The sequence below is a fragment of the Pholcus phalangioides genome, unplaced genomic scaffold (assembly GCF_987345545.1).
Source record: "Pholcus phalangioides strain wild (caught in Gottingen) unplaced genomic scaffold, Ppha-v1.0 ptg000016l_1, whole genome shotgun sequence".
NCBI lineage: Eukaryota > Metazoa > Arthropoda > Arachnida > Araneae > Pholcidae > Pholcus > Pholcus phalangioides.
Window position 1 is genome coordinate 13,035,577 of NW_028301609.1, and position 18,290 is coordinate 13,053,866.

An 18,290-nucleotide genomic window follows, 5' to 3' on the forward strand; every position below is an offset into this window, starting at 1 on the left:
TTTACTTCGGGAAAAGGAGCCGCCAGGACCTTCGCCCTGGAAGATCCTGGTTGTTCTCTTCGCTTCCTGCTTCCAACGTGTGACGATCATTGCCAATGGTGGAGCAACTACACTACTCGTCCATGACCAGCCTAGGAACAAATAAGGCCAATCTGGATACGAGTGTGGCCTCGGCTTTGGACAGACACAGCATTGATTAGACACACTCCTATGCAGTAACAGTGTATATTTTGTGATTAAATATTATATTAAACGCAAGTTATATTGGGAGTGTGGTTCCCAATCAGGGGTATCAAGGCAGTTTATGGTGAAATTACAGATATTTTGAATTTCCAAGGATGCCACGAATGCAAAAGGATTTGGGAATTTCTGACCGAAAGCGGCCGGAGGGAGAATTCAACTGTTTGTGAGGATGATATTTTTATGGGCATCTTTTTATCAGCCACCTCGTTGGGCATTTTGCCTGTTGTGGCGTTGTATTTGTATTTGTATTTGTATTTGTATGATAGGTCGGTCTTTATCAAACAGAGTATTGTGGATATCCCATTTGATCGGCCGTTTCATGAGATGGGGCGACACTCGTGCCCAGCCGGGCCCAATAAGTTCCAAAGTTCGTCATGGCCGGGTAGTGTAGCCACTCCACCATTGGCAATGATTGTCAAATGGTGGAGACTGGAAGGTATTGGAAGACTGATCAACTGGAGAATGTCTAGGACCTTCCAGCCCCCATCCTAGGTCAAAGGTGCTGCCTTCCTTCTCGATCTTCCAATCCATATGGCCACACATTGGTCCAAAAAAAACGCCAACAGTCACATTGAGAGTGTTCCGGAAGCAAATATTCGCCAAAGAAATTGGGCCAAAATATATAGATAGGCTACGCAGCTGCAACAGGGTACTTCATTGCAGCATGGGGGAGGCAAACATTTGCGAATGACTATTGGGTTAGTTAGGCTGGACACGAATGTATGTGGGCCCTAGCTTTCATGTATGGGTTGACCATACATGCTCAACCTACAGCCCCACGGGATAAATGTGGCCCTCGAAGTTATATGATGTGGCCGCGACTTCAAATATAATTTTGTAAAAATTAACAAAGCGGCACATTTCCGAATCACTTAAGTGGCCAGACATATTCCCAGATCACTTAAGTGGCCAGACATATTCCCAGATCACTTAAGTGACCCGCGGTATAATTATAGATCACCGTGACACAATTCAAGAGCACTTAAGTGAGCAACGACTCGCTGTACATTTAAAGATCGCGGCACAGTTACAGAAAACATGTTGAGGTAAATCGAGAAACTACCCATACTTAGAATAAGACAACCACCATAAATACATTTTTATGGGCATTGCATAATATTTTGTCATGTACATATATATATTGATTCTAGTTTTTGTAATCGCATTTTTAATTAGAAATATATGGCATCCATATTTGTTATGTACATCTTTTTCTCAGCCACCTCGTTGGGCATTTTGCCTGTTGTGGCCTTGTATTTGTATTAAGTAATGTGTAAGTGAGTAGCGGCTCATTCAGTGACCCGTGGCACAATTCCAGATCCTTCAGTGGTCCGCGGCACATTTTCAGATCCTTCGGTTGTCCATCCGCGGCACATTTTCAGATCACTTAAGTGGCCCACTCTCTCTCTCCCCTAAAGGTTAAGCACCCTTGCTTTAGACCAGTGGTTCTCAACCCGGGGTCATACGACCCTCTTGAGGTGATGGGATATTCTGGGGGGGGGGGAACACGAATGAAAATCAGATGAAAGGGGAGCCCCGGAAAGTGGTGAAGGGGACCACAGAGAGCTGTGAAGAAATAAATCTTTCAAGTGAAATATGGTGTGGAAAAATATTCAGCAGAGCTGTCCATAGAATCTGGGTCATCCTAACTTATGGGCCCCATGGAGCATGACCCGGAGCCTCATATTCATAGAGAGCCAACATAATGAGATTCTGGCACTATGATTTTAAATGTAAGCATGTGAGCTGTTTCTTCCAGGTAAGTATGGGATCCCAGGACATCAATTGGCCCGGGACCCCCGGTGTTGAGACGGACATGCATAAAACTTCGACAAGAAGGAAGCTTACTGAACTCGTTCAGGCTAGGCGTGAACCTAGGGTAAAGTGTCGGGAGGTTCGCTTTATTGTGTAGGTTCATTGGGTCGTCCCGTATTTTTCGCACACACATTTTTCCCATATAATTCTACTCTTGGGAGGAACGATCGCTCACTTTCTGGATCCATGCCTGATCCAGAGGGGTTTCCGGAAACTATTATTATTTATAAATTAATATAGTTTTGATTAAATCCCATTCGATGAGTAAAAAGGGTCCGGCTCTTGAATACGGGTAGGGAGCCCTGAATAACACAAGGAGCCACGAGAATAAAATATGGTTCATAGGGCGCCATGAGCTGAAAACGTTGAGAAACACTGCTTTTAGAGCAGTTTCAGAAACTTTTTGTTTTATCGCCCCCTTCTTACATTTTTTTCTCTCATGACCCCTCCCCCTCCCAACTCAAGCGCACTCATAGGACCCTAAGTCACACCCGTAACTTCTATCGCTCCTCCGGAGCATTCGATCACCCCCAGGACGGGATATCGCTCACTTTGGGAAAACACTGCTTCAGACGAAATGGATTTACGCTTTCTTTCAAGACCTTTTCCTGATACAGCAACTTCGTCTGGCTATTTTCGTAAAGAAAAAAAATCTATCAACATTCTGAGAGAGCGAGAAGGAGGTACAGCAGACATTAGTGTGTGCGCGAAGGGCTCTGTTTTTTGTCTCTGGATTCGAAATCCGAGTGCTGATGTTTGGTTACGCAAACATCTCGTCCACACGTGATACTACTTTTACGTTCTCTCTCTTCCCCCCCCCCCTCATTTTATGAGATTTTTAATCCAGAGCATCTGTTGCTCTTCTTCGGGTTCGTTGTACCCCCCGAAATCCCATTCTACCATACTCCCCGTGGCCTGTCAACCGCTATTCGTGTCTGGGTTGCAGGGAAGACTGTATAATCAAGAGTGGTGAAGAGATGGGGGGGGGGTCTCCACAACATCTCGAAGAAATAGGGAGGGGGGTAGGAGAAGACAAGACTTCCGTAGCAGTTTCAACTCTCACTTGTATGTAAGGGGTGTGTGATGATTATGATGATGGCAGGTCCTGTCATTCCCATGAACTTACGTCCGGTTCCCGGAGCCCGTACTCATCTCTCTCTCTCTCTCACCGACCTCTCTCCTGGAAGTGTAGATTCGTATGTAGAGGAGGAGAAGGAAGCCACACACAAGTGAAAATGCGCTTTCTCTGCCCGATTTAAATGTACTGGAACCTGCTTGCTCTGGAATATTTCTCACGAGGCTCCAGAAGATGAGGAACTGGCTACATGAAAAAAAGAAGAATCTTTTCTTTTCTCGCTATGTTCGCATCACTTCCTTCGTATGTTTTTTCCTCTCGAAATGTAATTCTTTCCGTGCAGTAGCGTACTAATTCATTCCGTTATTCGCTGGTGGGTAAATTAATGGTCTGAAAAAAACCTATTATTTCCGATGGCGAATATAAAACGAAAATCTCTTATGGGTCTGAGGCTTACCATTCATTCTTCGTAAAACGAAAAGAACCCCCCCCCCCCCTCCTTCCCGAACTTCATCGAATTTCAGAGGAATTTATTTCACCCAAATACCAATGAAACGGTTTTTTTTCCAGTTACGAAAAGATTAACATACACATCCAGAAGAAATCCCTTCCCCCCTCCCAGAGCGTCTTGTTTTATTTAAGGGAAAATGACTCTGCATTAAAATATTTCGAGATTTTTTTGAAGCTATATTACAACCTTTATATTCGTCATTAAAGTTGGTATAAGTATGCAGTGATTACAGTAGATAACGCTTGTAACGCTCTTCGAAAAACCGTAGAGAGAAAACGTTGAGAGCGGGAAACGGCTTAGTCTAAACGGAAGATTTTGATTAGTATTGGTAAAAGTTAAGAGATACTAAGCAGGAAAACATTCTAAGAGGGAGCGTAATAAGCGGGATCCACTGTTTATGTAAAAAATAAAAAAGGGATAATTTTCGATGCCCTTTCTTATGATTGAATAGAATTTTGAAGTAAGCTGAACTATATCTAAGCAAGCTATAAAATCATTGTCGAATCAATTACTGCAGTGAGCTAATCTAAACAAGCAGTCATTGTTGAATTGGGTATCTAAGCAAGCACTGTGTAATTGTTGAAATGTGTATCTAAGCAAGCACTGTAATTGTTGAATTGGGTATCTAAACAAGCATTGTCATTGTTAAGTTGGGTATCTAAGAAAGCACCTTTTTTTCTTATGTAAGCAAACTAGCTTGCGTAGATACCCAACTCAACAATGACAGCTCAACTCACTTCAATAAATAATCGATTCTTATGGAACTGAGCTGAACTGTCATTTTCGAATCAATTATTGAAGTAAGCGAGCTAAACCGCCATTGTCGAATCAATTATTAAAGTAAGTGAGCTAAACTGCCGTTGTTGAATTGGATATCCAAGCAAGCTATAAAGTCATTGTCGAATCAATTTGAGTTAAACTGTCATTGGTGAACTGGGTGTCTAAGCAAGCTGTACTATCATTGTCGAATCGGGTATCTAAACAAGCTGAACTAAAATCATTGTTGAATCAATTATCATCGGAGTGAGCTGAGATGTCATTAATTCGGCTTCCTTAGATACCCAATTCAAGTCATTTTTAAGTTGAGTATCGAAGGAAGTTAAATTGATAAATTAAATATCGAAGCAAGTTGAATCATCGTTGTTAAAATTAGTGTGTGACTAGTTTTGCGCCAGTCAAGCTGACTCTTTTTTACCAACGATAATATTCTATACATCAGTTCTTAGGATTCAAAAGATCGAGTCATCCAAAGACAAACTTCAATCAACCTACAACAGGCATATCAAAAAATTTCTATAATTACTGATTTGTTCATGTTTTCTATAGTATAATTAGTTTTATGCCTAAAAACTTGGGCAACAAATTATAATTCCAATGTGTCGATACGAGCGTAAATGCAATATACCAGAATATATCAACATAAATGTACAGGGAGAAAAATCCACGTGATCCCTATGAACTTCCATTCGGAGCTTTTAAAAATGGCAACACGCAAAGGAAACGTCATAGTCATGAAAAAAAAATGAAATAATAAAAAACAGGAACGTTTATCAAGGTTATTTTTTTATTATTAAGCCTGCCTTCCTCCATACCTTCCCCCCCCCCACTTAATACAAGTCCATTAAATACATGGAGAAGTCGAAGAGGGGAACGAATCATAAGAGGAAATGGTTGCCGTTTACCTGAATAAAAGCAAAATTTCCCTCTTTTCTAATGATTGGTAAAAAGGGGGAAAAAATCTTTTTTTCACAATCACGAAACATCGATTTTTTTTTTCGTGAAATCCAATATTGCATGTTAATGTCAGCTTATTTCGGGACTATAATCATAAGGAACGAATATTATCATTATTACTAACATTATTCGGAATGCATACTGTTAAGATAAAAATTAGACTTCGTGTATATGTTTCGAATTTCCGAGTCCCGATTCTGACTTTGAATGTTATTGTTACAGCCAAACAACTTTAACTAAGGTCATTACTAAGTTGAATATACCTTTACAAGCAAGCTGAACAACGTCATACTTTCATCGAGTATTGAAGCAATGCGAGTTGTAGTTGATAAATCGGGTATTCAAATAAGTTGAGAGAGAATTAGAGTTACTGTTGAATAGAAAAGTTGAAGTGACATTGAACATCAAAGTAAGCTGAGGAAACGTCACTGTTGAATCCAGTATCTAAATAAGCTAAATTAACATTATTAATTTGAGTATTCAAGCAAACTGAACGGCGATATAAATTTTCTCTCACCAAATATAAGTTGAAGTGCAACTTTTGCTTTCTGTATTCCAACTTTCACAGTGATATATCCCGCTGGGGCACACAATTTTTTTTCTATCTTTCTTGATACTCAACAACTTAAGGCATTGTTAAATTTGGTGTCCAAAGAAGCTGAACTGTGGATCCAAGATAGCTGTAAAAACTGAGAATTGTTAAATCGAGTATCCAAACTGAACTCGGGCATTGTTAAACTGTGTAGCCCAGCTGAATTCAGGGCATTGTTAAATTGAAGAAAGCTGAGCTGAGGAAATTTTTGAAATGAGTATCCGAGCAAACTAAACTTACGACACTTAAGTTTGGTGTCCGAGGAAGTTGAAATAAGGATTGCTAAATTGAGTATCCAAGATGAACTCGGGGAGTTTATAATGAGTATCCAAGAGGCTGAACTGAGGAAATCGGTGAAATGAGTATCCAAGTAAGCTGAATTGAATTCATCTTTAAATTTAAAATTTTTATACCATAAAAAATGCTGTTTGAAAATTTAATATTGCAGCACAAACCAATATGCACAGAGAAAAGTTTATGCAGTTAAAATTTTTGTTCCCTTTATTCGTCTGAGAAAACTTATGAGACAAAAATATTCGAAATTTTAAGAAAAATATTGTTTGAAGATTTTCGTACACCCAGTCTGATTGGCAGGAATCCCCTCATTCGCCTGATTGAATTCGATTAGCGTCAAGGTCTCTGTGGGCTTCCGTGATGTTTTACAGCGGAAGACGTTATCTTCATCCACGAAAATTTTTGTCAAATAAAAACTAGTTTACATAGTGATCCATAAGTTTGTAAACATTGTAGTTTAAAAATTGAAATAATGGGTATATATGAATTGAGGTTTGCGAAAAAAGTTATTGTCTCGAAGGGGGATTTCTTAGTATAGAAAAAAATTAGAATTTTTGTTGGCAAGAGAGCACTGCACTAAAGCAAATTACTGGAAATATGCAAATCGGAGTCCTGTGAAATGCAGAATGTATGATTTCCAGCTCATTTCTGAATTTTCCTGTTACTGGCGATTAATAAAATTTTCATTTTGATGTTGTCAAATCATCGAAGCTGTCACCAAACTTCGCTAAGTTTGTTGCCGATTTGGCAATATTTACAGAGGAAATGTGTTAATTTTTATTTTTGCATAAAATGACTATTTACAGGTGAAAATCACAATGATAGACATGAATTATTTACATGATTCTCATAACAATATTTATATTCTTGGACTCTTTTTCTGTAATAAATTTTTAAAACGTACAGTACATAAACATCTACACTATGTGTATATTTATATATAAATTACTGACCCCCATAGATCACAAAATATGAATAAGAGTGGTTTTTGGTGTACAAAAGGTGTTTTCGATGGTATGGTCGGGGTCGGAAGTGAGCATTTATGCAATTCCGGACTATTCGGCTTTTCTGTTATCCGGCCCACCCTTCCGCGACATTAAGGCAAGTATAGTCCGGATTCTACTGTACTGTTAAATCATCACAACCCTTTTCAAAGACATTTCGTTTCTCTCACTAAGATAACCACTTATTTCTTTATTAGCCATAATGAATGGCAAGAGTACAGCGTAGCGGAGTTGACATAGGAGAATGATACTCATATACTAATCTCTGCGCTCAATTGTATTTTGTATCCCACCTAATGCCTCATAAGTTGTCATTTCCAGAAGTGGAGGGAGGGAACTCCTCTTAACCTTTTTGCCGTATAAATAATAACAATGGAATTAATACTCGAAAGACTGAAGGGCAAAAACAAAAAAAAAACCTCATGTCTAGATTAATGTTAAAAAAATTTTTTTTGACTGTACTTATAAATAACGTGGCTCGCGCGCTTACGCACGTACACTCCAGTGGTTTCTAAATGTGGTGCTCGGCATGATGCCAAGCTATGACAATCTGGTTTTTTTTTTTTCTTGTTTATTGTTGTTATTATTTTGTTTTTGGCTCCATGTCTTCGCGGTCGCAGAGGAGACGTCGACGACGGAGCCGTTTCAAACGGAAAAAAAAAAAGGAGACAAGAAAAACTGGAACCTAAAAAAAACTTTGACATCGTCATTTCGTGAGAAAAAACACACACACACAAGGGATAGATAGGGTGCGGTGGGGGTTGACGTAGACTGACTGCACAGCCAGCAGCACCCGATTCCTCGGGAATATTTCCAGCATCAACCGCCGCCATCTCCATGACTTCTGGCACAAAATGGTCTCGCGGTGTTTTTCCTCTCTCATGGGTAGTAGTGGGTGGGGTGTGCGCTAGACTTTAATTTCCATGGAAAACGCTGCTGACTATTAAGAACCGACACGTGTTAAAGAGTAGTAATAGTGTGGTGATTCCTTGACGTTATAATAGCAGTGGCGTAGCAGCCCTCTCTCCCAACCTTTGAAAAACGTTTCTTAGTTAGAGGGAAAGAAAAATATATGAAAGTATCTTTAATTAACTCACCCCATTCATGTCATGGTTCCCGACAAGGGTTCCGTGATTTCATTCTTGAGGCAGAGATCCAAACCTTTTCTCTTTAATGAAATATTGCAACAGCTGGGTACTGGCGGAGGCTGAGACTAAAATCATAACAATAGCTGAACTTCTCTATCCCCCAAAATTCTTATTTACTTGTTTGCGCGAATAGCCCTAGGACATCACACGCCGCTTAATGTGACCACATTGATTTCTGATAAAAATAACAGATTGATAACTATATCCGATGGAAATCCCGATTGTGAGTAGGATGACCGTGTTCGGTCGGAAGGGACGCATGGAAACCGTGTCCGGAAAATTCACCGACCAACAATTCATCGCTGGCAAAATTAACCGACAACAGTTCGACTGGAATGAATGAGTGAACAAGTGAATGAGTGAGCGCGAATAAGCAAGTAAACGAGTGCGTGAGCAAAAGAGCTACTGAGCGAAAAAATGAGTCAGCGAGCGATCAAATGAACCAGTGAGTAAGGTGATGAGTCAGTCACTATAGGTCACTCCCTTACTGACCAGGTCTCTCATTCTATCATCAACTCACAAAATCACCAAGTCGTTCACTTACTCGTAAACTGACTACATCACTCGGTCTACCACTGGGCTGGTCACTATGACACTCACTTACTAGGTTCCCCACTCACTCACTATGTCACTTTATCTCTAGATCACTCATTCTGTCTCTCGCTCACTCACTAGTTTGCTTAAGCACCAACATTAACCACTCTGTTACTCACTAACTAACTACTGTATCATTTACTGACTCACTCACTTGGTCTTTTCCCGCTCACTGATTCTTGAATTAATGGCAGTGAATTTTCTATAAACCCATGTGGAAACGGGACGCGCAACTCTTTTTTTTTTTTTCTCACATAACATGTTTCAAAACGTTAAATCGTGCATTTTTCAATTGTTCTAAAACAGGATGTTTTTCCCCCCACATTGAGCTAAAAGTTTTTCCTTTTAAAACAGAAATTGTTAGGAGTCAAAATGGAGCTGTCCAATGTGCATTATGAATTACGATACTTTTTATAATGTGCAGTACATTCTATTAGATTCCCTTGCGAAAAGTTTCCCTAGAGCAGAGGTTCTCAACGTTTTTTGACTCGCGGAGCCCTTTTTTGTACATAATTTTCATGGCAGAACCTGCAGGCCTCTTATTTATCTATCTATCAAATTTACTGATTTATATTCTTTTCCTCGAGTCGCCGCGGAGCCCCTCGGAGGTGCACACGGAGCACCGGTTGAGAACTCCTGCCTTAGAGAAACTGTGAATGTGCTCAGTTGAAAGAAATTGATCATGAACTGAAGAAAGGGATTTTTTTTTTTTACCTTACACGTGCCTTCACTTATAGGAATGAAATTGCAAAAGAAGCGCTACACATACATGAATCATAGCGACTATCTGATCAGGACAATGTGAACCTGAGTACAGAAATTTTTGAAATTAGCGAAGCCTTCTGCCCTCCTTAATAGTCTTGCAGATTGATTACGATTACTTATGGGAGGGGGGGGGGATGAATCTGCTTCAAAAATATGCAAAAAAGAAAAACTTTCTACTGAAAAAAGTTGATAACACAAACCGAAGTTCTCATAAATTTAGACGAATTTTATCCTATGTTATCATATTGGCCAGTTCTGTACTCGGCGAAAGTGATAAAAATACCCAAATAATATCCGGAATTCTGATATGTGGAGTCTACTGTACAATATTTAGTGACACCCCTCCCTAGACGTTCCGAAATAATCGATCGAATATTTCAGCACATATATATTACTGAATTAAAAAAAAGGCTTTGTTTCCACAATGGCCCTCTTGGATTTCTATATCCATCGAATTCTTAACATTCTTCAAAATAATAGATTTGAAGCTCCCCAAAATAAAACTTCTCGAACCAAAGGTTCGTCCGGCAGGGAAGTCTCACGAAAGTCCAAGTTTCTACAGAGACCCCCCCCCCCCTCCTTAGAAACAGCAAAGAAGAGAAAAGAAAAAGAACCGCAAAGCTCTTTTTGTGCTCTCAACAAGATAATCTCAATTTCAACTTGAGCGGACTACGTACGTACTCGAGTGAAAAGAGGCGACCCGAGACAGCAACTCTATCATAGTTTAAAACTGGAAGCATTTCTCCTTGAAGTTGTTTTATATGTGTGTGTGTTTTTTTGTTTTTTTTTTTTCATTTCAGAGTACATCACGTGCGGATACTGTTTTGCCCACTCTCCCTCAATTTTCCCACTGTTAGAGCAACTACAGGAAGTCGCAACGTTTCATGCCATTGCTTTTCCAACGCAAAAAAAGGACTGTCTTGCAAAACAAACGCACGCACGCACGATAGATTGGATCCTCACAATCTGGATGTGACCGCCGCCATTTATTGCCATTTCTCTCTCTCTCTCACACACACAATTTCTTATTCTTCCCTCGCAAAAACGACAAACAGTGAAGGTGACTTCAGAAAGAGATAGAAGCAAATGACAGGACGTTACTTTAACCTCCGCAAAAAAACAAGAGCGGTCTGTCGCGTGCTCTAGTCTAGCCCCCCCTTCTGAAAGCACTGAACGCCAAAAAAACTGTACAGCTTTGACTTTTCTCCATCATCCTGGCATCTACTTCGAATTGGGAAATTTTTAATAGTATCTCTCCATCACGAGGCACTAACTCGTCGAGACACATGAATTAATGAATGAATGAACGAACCATACGTCTTAATCATATCATGGGGGACACGATGTTAGGTCTTATAAGAACCTTATCGCTTGTAAAGATCGGAATTCCTTTCAGACATGAATAAATTAGTGAACAGATTATTCGCGAACAGATTATTTCGACGGTTCGTTTCGCGACACTCAATTATTTGGCCGGGAATAGCCCGAATTTCAGGACTGACAGCTCCGCGTTGTTTGATATCGACGGCCCAGTTTAAAAAGGCAACCTGTTATCAGAGATATCTGCATTTTAAAGATTCGCTCTGCATGGGAAATGAATGGGGATCTCTACTCAACTTTAATTACATTAGGCAGGGAACGTCGGAAGTGTTTCGAACCTGCGGGTGCTCGTCTTGAGTTTCGTGTAGGATTTTTTACTATATAGGAAATTTTGATTTCTAAATCAATTCTGGGGCTGCTCAGATCCTTTCTACAAATGTCCGTGGGTGCGGGAGCACCAACAGTACCGGCGGCTGAGACGCCACTGACAGTAGGGAGCGAGCGTATAAGCAGAGTGATGTACGGAAAATTCACCGTCAATAATAATTCTTTGATAAAAATGTTCACCGACGAAAAAAATCACCACTGGGAAAATTAACCGACACCAGTAAGATCGAGTGACCGAATGAGTTGGTGAATGAGCTGGCGAATAAACTAATGAGTGACCAGTTGAACGAGTGAGTGACCGAATGAGTTGGTATGAATAAGTTAGTAAATGACCGAGTGACCATATGAATGAACCACTCACCTAGCTGATTTGCTCACTCAATGGCTTATTCATCCCCCACTTGCTCACAGGCACGGATCTAGAGATGGATGATAGGGGCGATCGCCCCTCTCAAGCGTGAATTATATGGAAAAAATTGGTCATTCATGCAAAATACGGGACGATCCCGAACCTACACTGCAAATCGCCTCTAACGAGACATCGCCCCTCCCTCACTCACTTGCTTACTCATCGAGAGGTTGGTGCGCTAACCTCTTAATGTGGGACTTCCTGCGATAGCAATATTTTTCTGTGGTCAGGTCGCCATTTCTGTTGCACCCCCACGTGAGGAAAATTTCTGACAAGGACGAACCGGGTATCGAACTCGCGACACCTCTAAACATCCTTTGGTACTTCAGGCGAGTATCTTATCGACCTGTGCTGCAGCACCCACCTGCTAATCCATTCACTTACCTTGCCACTTTGTCGATGAATTGCGTTTTGGTGAATTTTCCGGCGGTGAGTTGTTGGCGATGAATTTTCCGCACACGAAGCATGGGAGTTGGGAGTTGTTGCTGTTTTGCAATATGTACATAGAAGCATTTTCCAGCGTTGTCATGGCGTGCATGACAAAAATGCAATTTTCTGAGACTCAAAAATGCAGTTGTTTGAGTTGCCATTTTTAATATTGGGCCGACAATATATAACACAATAAATAATAGACAGAAAAACATACCTGTGAAAAAAATGTCCCGATAGCCTAAAATCTAAACACAGAGATCAGTAGGACACCACAAATGATGTTTAGCTACCGATAGAGAACAGGTACTCTGAGAAAAAATTGGGTGGGGGAGGGGAAGCGTGCGTTTTGTACCGACAAAACATGATCATGTCGGCTTCTGTAGAGTGTATGAACATACCGTCAATCCCACGACGCTATTGTTTGATTTTTCCCACCCAAATAAAAAAAAAATCCCTCCCCCCTTAAGGATCAGGAGAGGAGGAAAAAAAAGAAATAGGGATACCGAGAGAAGAGAGATCAAACGGGATGCCGACGGAAGACGCCTTCGAAATCTTCAAGATCTCTCTTTACTCAGGGATGCACAGTGTATACACATCCTCATCCGGATAAGGAGGCGGATATGATGGTGCTTCGTCTTTTTTACAACACTCGGCTTCGTCTTTGTCGGCTTCCGTGACGTCACTGGTCTTCAAAAGAACCGAAAAGACACGGGCACGATATCTCCCACCTAATGCCACCACGTGGTCTTGCAAACATTACCTCCCCCCCTTCGACTATATTCAATATTATATGGTATCGCCCTTCTTCGGGCCGGATGATCTAGTACCGTATTATTGAAACAAAACATTAAAAAAAATTATCCACGGATCCTAGGAGTAAGCAATATTTTTTTTTTTGGGGGGTGGGGGGAAGAGTTTCGTCTTTTTCTTCCGGTGGAGGGGGGAAGCTATTATTTCTGTAAGCTCTAAAATCCAGACTCATAATCAACTCCCCACTCCAGCCCCTTGCGTACGACAGTGCATAGGTCCAAAAATACTGATAGATTAATATTGATGAATACGTGGATCCCAATTTATATTGAAAACTGAAATACTATACGCTATACCAGGGTTCTTCAACCTCTCAGATATTGCGGGCCAAAAAAATATCGAGGGCCATCAAGTCATACTGCGGTATCTCAGCTACGTTCACACAGAGACTTCTATAAACGGGCTTCCTATGGCCCTCGGGGCTCTGAGTCAAATGGGGAGGCTCAAAATTATTGGCGAATTTTATTCATTGAGAGATTATTTTTCATTAAATATGAATTTTCATTAATAATGAAATTATTTTTTCCATCCATTTTTTCCGCAATTATGAATTTATCAATTCTGAGAGTTCTATTTAATGACTTTTCATTAATTCTTATATTTTTCCATTAAAAATGAATTTTCCTTCAATTCTGAAAATTTTCTCATTAAATGTGGATTCTTTCAATTTTGAAATTTTTCTGTTTAAATATGAATTTTCGTTGTATGAATTTCTTCCAGTTTAGAAATTTCTCATTCAATATTAAATTCTAATAATTGAATAAAAATTTAAAATTTTTCTCATTAAATACGAATTTTCCTTCAGTTCTGAAATGTTCTCATTAAATATGAATTTCCTACAATTCCAAAAATTTTTTCATTAGATATGAAAATTTTTCATTGAAAATGAATTTTCCTTCAATTCGAAATTTTCCTCATAAATGTGAATTTCCTTTAATTATGGAATTTTTCTCATTAAATATGAATTTTCATTGATCCTGAAATATTTTTTTTAACTAAGGGGGCCATTCAAGTATTACGTAAGCAGATTCTCAGCCATTTTTGACTCCGACCACACCCCCCCCCCCCACCGTCAGCAAAATTTCGTCAGCAGCTTAGAATATTTCATATCTTCAAAAAGGTGTGGTTGATGACGTAAGCAACCTTCAAACACGCCCACCCCCCTTGTCATCAAATCCGAAACCTCCCCCCTCGATGCTGACATAATACTTGAATCACCCCTAACGCAATGGAGGATTTCTTCAACACATCTGACACTGAGTCGCGAGCAGACATCCGAGGCGATGCGTTAGAAGGGACTTAATGTGTTGGTTAATTGGATCGTCCCGTATTTTACGGGACATCAGTTTTTCTTCATATTATTCGACTCTTGGGTGGACGGCAATCACTCCCATCGCCTACCCCCTTCTCTCTTCCTCTCGTGTTTCAAAATTTAGATTTTTTCGGAAAATAAACACAGTATAAAAAAAATTTGCGCTAACCATCAAAATCATACCCGTTTAATAAATATAATTATGTTTATATCAGTTTTAAAATTCAGCAACAGCAGCAATCGTACCCTTCAGCAATCATAAGCGGATACAGGTTCCTCGGGGTAGGGAAGGTGAATCACTGAAGGTGTGTGTATAGTGGACGGGGGGGGGCGGATGTCCGCCTATGCCAATACAATTTTTTTCTGAACGGGGGGGTGAGGAACGATCACCTCCTCTCACCTTTCCCCTGTATCCGCATTCACCTACTCTGTAGCTTCATTACGTTGTCGGTCGCAGTGGTTCCCAATCTTTCATGCTTCAAGTACGCCACAGGAAATGCGTAGGAGGCTTGTATATGTATACCTCCTAGAAATGCATAGAGGGAGTTCTAACCCCTAAAAATGTATGCTCACTCTATGCGTACCATTTAGAAACGAATAGGAAAGTATACCACCCTGTATATTGCCCCATAAACAGTGTTTTGCATATTTTTATTTCTTGTGTTTTTTCCGCCATTGTTAACTTTCATCGTACCTCAACGGGCACGCGAGCACTACAAATTGGGAACCACTGCTCCAGAGCGAAGAATCACACACACACCCCCTTTTACTTCCGCTGCACTTTTTTGGAATGAGATAAGAATTTCAAAAATCTCGCGGAAACTGCCATTTCTGGTCATTTCGGCGGCGCTTCAAATTGTCGTGACAAGAGATCGCATCCCGAATAAATACTCTCAAATATCCCAAAAATATCTCGATTCCACCCTTTCCCGTCAGATAGGTAAAGTCCACGTCATCCCATTGGTATTATGAAGATATTGGCAGGCCCAAACAAAGTTTACGCCTATGCCTCCTCCGGCTTGGCTTTTGGGGCACGCGCAGGACGCCGCTCTAGGTGGTCGCGAAATTCGAATTTAAAATCCAAAAGAAAAGGCTTTGTCGACCGAAAAATCGTGGTGGGGGGGAGCCAAAAATAATTCCCCCAGGGGTAGAGAATTTTTCTACAGCAACCCCCTAGAATTCCTCGGTATAAGCCTACAGTTTGGGAATCACTGCCTATAATCCTAATTTATATTCTTAATTGATCCATTGGAGTTTTAAATCAACTCTGATGAATACGGTTTCGTTCTGGGCTTTGACTAAGAAGATTTTTTGGACCGGGGTCTGATTCCGATTTCAAATGCATTATTGTAGTTTTGACAATCCTCGTCTCCAATGAAAATCGGAGTCCACACATTTTTGAGGGGCGGCCCCCCTTCTGAACCCAATTTTATTGTAAAACGACACTTCCATGCATGTTAAAAATCACTAATTTGGGGGCTCCTGCGGGCCCCATGCGTGAAGACGCCTCTGCTGTGTGACCAGAGTAGCCAGTTCCAGACGACATACCAACATTATACATAATCACCACCATCAGGACCATACCATTGGCTGCAGGAGATACCCGGATGCTGAGGCGGAGTTAACGGCGGTTGCACCGGGTGTGAGTGCCCTGGGTCCCGACCTCTGAAGAGCTCCGCAAAAGCTCAACTTTACACTTTTTTTCTAATGACAACAAGTATGGCTAAGGGGTCCAATATTATCTTCTGTGCCCCAGTCCATAGGTGGATAGACTTGAAAGTCTGGGGGGGGGGGCCTAATAACTATTGCTGGGAGGTATTTTAATGATTTCAGTTCATACAGTATATACGCATGTACATTAGATCAGTCGGTTCCACCTTTGACGAAGGGTGGCATCCCTCCCTTCCCCCTCTCCGCACATGCCTCAACCGACCTTAATTCGCCTTTGCCCCTATGCTAATTGTTCCACAGCTAATTAGCTTACCTTAGTGCCTCTTTATAACGGTGAAAGTTAATTTTTTGGTGGTTACAATCCTGATCACCAGAAACTTGGGGGAAGGGGGCATTTGCCGCTACGAAGTCACGGCCCCGATCACTATTATCACCGGCTGATTATGATTTCATCACCATCATTAGAATTTTGCTTTAAAAAACATAGATCAATTTTTTGCGATTACTAATGACGTCATAATTTCATGCAAATGATAGCTAATTGAACCCCTGACCCAGGACCATCTCAAGAGCATCGTGAAGGACACCCAGGACAAAAAAAAATTTTGTCAACCTTGTCTTGCTTCCAATTTACATGCTTAGTGTCGAACGTTTTAAACAGATCTAATTTTAATCTAATCACGAGCTCCCTCCCCTCCTCTTATACACTCGAGGCCCAAGTGTTAAGATGGCACTGTCCTAACCAGAACCACCCCGTGCGACAGGTGTGATCGCATCGGGCCCCCGCACTTACAGTAACAGAAGTGAAAAATATGCTTGTACAAAAAAAAATGTACTATTGTAGTAAACAAGAAGTCTGAGCTTCAACTGAATTGATTCTGGAATTTTTGTCAATTCTGGATTTTTTTTTTCTTTCATTAATACTGAATTACTACCAATCATGGAATTATTTCTCTCATTTTAATTCTGAGGGGCAGCCCCCCCCCCCTTCTGAACCCAATTTTTTAATAAAAAAGACTTTTACATGCATGATAAAAATCGCTAATTTGGGGGATCTCCTGTGTCATCATTTTACATAAATGTCAAATTACAAAAATCATTACAGAAATTTTTCTCTCATTAATTTCGAATTTCCATCAATTCCAGGATTTTCTCTCATTAATTCCGAGTTTTTATAGTGAGTAGATATTTTTCAGCTTTCCTGTATATTCTGTGATGATGCACGGTTTGTGGATACAGATTCCCCCCACACAAAATACATTAAATCTACGCTAAGGAGCCCGGAAATTATTTTTGCTCCGGGCCCGTCTGACAAGGGCGGCCCTGGGCAACATTTAAAAGCTGATTTTGAACAATCGAGAACTTAAATTAATGTTAAACAGACATCAACACCTACTACAATGATTCAAGCGCTTTTGAAAAACAATATTGTTACATAAATCTAAATAACTTACCTTCGAATTTTTCACATCGAAGATCATGAGTTTAATGTTACGGTGACGATGATAATTCACTCATTTGTGTATTTTCACAATCCTCATACATCCACACATCAAATTCATGAGTTTTAAAACAATGAGGCAGTATCCACTTTTGTCAACGTGATTTAAAATAAGGAGAAAATCCGCATCCCGGATCAAAATATTCACAATAATTGTCGATCACAAAAAAAAAATCCAACAATGGGGGGATACAACAATTGGAAATATTTCACAACAATACGAAAGTTTGTTTCTTTTCCCCCCGTTCTTCAACACAGCAACACAATTCGAGTAGGTGCTCGTGAGAATAAAATGACACCAAAATGAATGAATGGAGGAGAGAGAACAAAAAGAAATCACCAAAAAAAAAGTTGCCGTCGACTCGTTTTCGGGAAAAGATCATCACATGGCTCTTTTTTTTTAACTGTACTTTTCTGTTATTTACTCGACTGTGGATTTTTGTCGCCAACTGTTGGCGATAAATTAACTTCCTATGCACCTGGCGATCCACCGGCATCGGTGGCTTACCGTAATGAGGGAAAGGACAAACAATATGGACGTAATTCAGTTGTTATTACTAGAGATATACGTGAATCTCTCGCAAATTTAAAATTCCTAAAAAAGAAAATTTCTGATCGGAAATTTCACATTTATTCGCAAAATTGAAAAAAAAATTGTTTTCAAATCAAAATA

General features: G+C 40.2%; 1 protein-coding gene across 2 annotated transcripts in view; it reads right to left on the reverse strand.

The window, feature by feature from the left end:
- The window catches only part of LOC149075082 (uncharacterized), a 154,309-nt gene that overhangs the window by 118,400 nt on the left and 17,619 nt on the right, over positions 1–18,290 (reverse strand). The window contains exon 1 of one of the 2 annotated variants that reach the window (XM_089245639.1): positions 17,571–18,000. The exons of the other annotated variant lie outside the window; for it this stretch is intronic. The gene's annotated coding sequence lies outside the window, so the exon portion shown is untranslated. Of the gene's footprint in view, positions 1–17,570; positions 18,001–18,290 lie in introns of those variants that run through there. 2 annotated transcript variants of the gene reach the window in all.